The sequence below is a fragment of the Neopelma chrysocephalum genome, unplaced genomic scaffold (assembly GCF_003984885.1).
Source record: "Neopelma chrysocephalum unplaced genomic scaffold, ASM398488v2 Primary Assembly neopelma1_88351, whole genome shotgun sequence".
NCBI classification, from domain to species: Eukaryota; Metazoa; Chordata; class Aves; order Passeriformes; family Pipridae; genus Neopelma; species Neopelma chrysocephalum.
In genome coordinates, this window is record NW_020917537.1 from 1 (window position 1) to 2,732 (window position 2,732).

Genomic DNA, 2,732 nt, shown 5'->3' on the forward strand with positions numbered 1-2,732 from the left:
ATACAGCCCCAAGGTCGGGATTTGGGACCCCAAAAAACGGGATTGGGGGCCCAAAAAATGGGATAAGGGACCCCAAAAATGGGATTGGGGACCCCAAAAATGGATTGGGGGCAAAAAAAATGGGAGTTGGGACTGAAAAAATGGGATTTTTGGCCCAAAAATGGGGTTGGGGGCACCAAAAAATGGGATTTGGGAGCCCAAAAATGGGATTTGGGACCCAAAAAATGAGATTTGGGGCCCAAAAATGGGGTCAGGGGCACCAAAAATGGGATTTGGGACCCAAAATATGGAAGGAGACCCCGAAAAATGGGATTCAGGACCCAAAACATGGGATTTGGAAGACAAAATATGGGATTTGAAATCCCAAAAATGGGGTTGGGGGCACCAAAAAATGGGATTTGGGACCCAAAAAATGGGATTTGGGACTGAAAAAAATGGGATTTGGGACCAAAAAAATGGGATTTGGGAGCCAAAAAATGGGATTTGGGAGCCCCAAAAAAGGGATTTGGAACCCAAAATTGGGGTTGGGCCCCCAAAAAATGGGATTTGGGATCTCAAAAAATGGGATTTGAGATCCCAAAAAATGGGATTTTGGGACCTTGAAATTGGGATCGGGGTCACCAAAAAACGGGGATTGAGACCCAAAAAATGGGATTTGGGACCCAAAAATGGGATTTGGGATCCCAAAATGTGGGAGGAGACCCCAAAAAATGGGATTCAGGACCAAAAAATGGGATTTGAGATCCCAAAAATGGGATTTGGGACCCAAAAAATGGGATTTGGGACCCAAAAAATGGGATTTGGGATCCCAAAATATGGGATTTGGGAGCCCAAATGAGGGGTGGGGTTTTAAGGAGTGGGTGGGGCTTAATGGAGTGGGCAGGGCTTGATTAGTGGGTGGGGCTTAACGGAGTGGGCGGGGCTTAATGAGTGGATGGCGATTCAGTGAGGGGTGTGGTCTTATGGAATGGGTGGGGCTTAACGGAGTGGGCGGGGCTTAAAGACTGGTTGGCGATTCAGTGAGGGGTGTGGTCTTATGGAATGGGTGGGGCTTAATGGAGTGGGCGGAGTTTCATTGAAGGATTAAGTCTTACAGAATGGGTGGGGCTTAATGGAGTAGTGGGCGGGGCTTGATGAGTGAGCGTGGTTTCATTGAGGGGTGGGGTCTTATGGAGTAGGTGGGGCTAAATGGAGTGGGCGGGGCTTGATGAGTGGGCGTGGTTTCATTGAGGAGTGGCTTTTGAGGAGTGGGTGGGGCTTAATTCAGTGGGTGGGGCTTAATGAATGGTTGGGGGTTAAAGGAATGGGCGTGGCTTGGGTGGGTGTGTCTTGAGTGGGTGTGGTTTGGGCGGGGCTCTGTAGGGGCGTGTCCTCCCTCTTTGAGCCCCGCCCCCTCCCTCCAAGCCCCGCCCCCTCCCTCCCCCCCAGGGCCGGACCGTCCTGAGCTCGGTGGTTCGTTACGACCCCGCCCCCGCCGACCACGCCCAGTCTGGCCCCGCCCCCCAGGCCCCGCCCCGCCCCTCGGCCACCATCAGCCTCAGCGTCAGCCTCAGCCACGCCCAGGTACCAAACTGGGAGCACTGGGACGGACTGGGAGGGAACTGGGGGGGATTTGGGAGGGACTGGGGGGAACTGGGAGGGACTGGGAGGGAACTGGGGGGGATTTGGGAGGGACTGGGAGGGACTGGGTGGGACTCGGGGGGACTGGGAGGGGATTGGGAGGGACTGGGAGGGAACTGGGAGGGACTGGGAGGGACTAGGAGGGGCTCCACTCTGAACTGGTGTTACTGGTGCGAACTGGTGTGTACTGGTCTGTACTGGCGTTTACTGGTCTGTACTGGTGTTACTGGTGTGAACTGGTGTTTACTGGTCTGTACTGGTCTGTACTGGTGTGAACTGGCCTGTACTGTTGCAAAGTGGTCCGTACTGGTTTGAACTGGTTTAAACTGGTGTCTTTCTCTCCCCCAGGACAGGGGGTGTGTTACTGGTCTATACTGGTTTTAACGGGTTTTAACTGGTGTCTCTCTCCCGCAAAGCGAGGCGTGTTACTGGTCTGTACTGGTTTTACTGGTTTATACTAGTTTTAACTGGTCCATACTGGTTTTAACTGGTGTCTCTCTCCTGCAGGACAGGAGATGACACTGGGGGTGTGTTACTGGTCTATGCTGGTTTTAAGTGGTTTTAACTGGTTTATACTGGTTTTAACTGGTTTATACTGGTTTTAACTGGTCTCCGTGTCTCTCCACAGGCCAGGGGGTGGCACTGGGGGTGTGTTACTGGTCCATATTGGTCTATACTGCTTTATAGTGGTCTATACTGCTCTATACTGGTTTATACTGGTTATACTGGTTTTAGTTGGTTTGAACTGGTTTATACTGGTTTTGACTGGTGTCTGTGTCTCTCCCGCAGGCTGGGGGGTGGCACTGGGAGTGTCTTACTGGTTTTAACTGGTCTGTAGTACTCTAGACTGCTTTATACTGGTCTATACTAATTTGTACTGGTTATACTGGTTTGTACTGGTTTGAACTGGTTTATACTGGTTTTGACTGGTGTCTGTGTCTCTCCCACAGGCCGGGGGGTGGCACTGGGGTGTGTTACTGGTCTATACTGGTCTATATTGGTCTATACTGGTCCATAGTAGTTTATACTGGTTTTAACTAGTTTATACTGGTTTGTACTGGTTTGAACTGGTTTATACTGGTTTTGACTGGTGTCTGTGTCTCTCCACAGGC

The 2,732-nt window shown here is 51.3% G+C and overlaps 1 long non-coding RNA gene across 1 annotated transcript; it reads left to right on the forward strand.

Moving 5' to 3' along the window:
* On the forward strand, window positions 1-2,586 carry LOC113979728. Its single transcript, XR_003537962.1, has 3 exons — window positions 1-13; window positions 1,429-1,563; window positions 2,571-2,586. It is a non-coding gene; the product is annotated as an uncharacterized LOC113979728 (long non-coding RNA).
* Window positions 2,587-2,732: the final 146 nt, after the last annotated feature.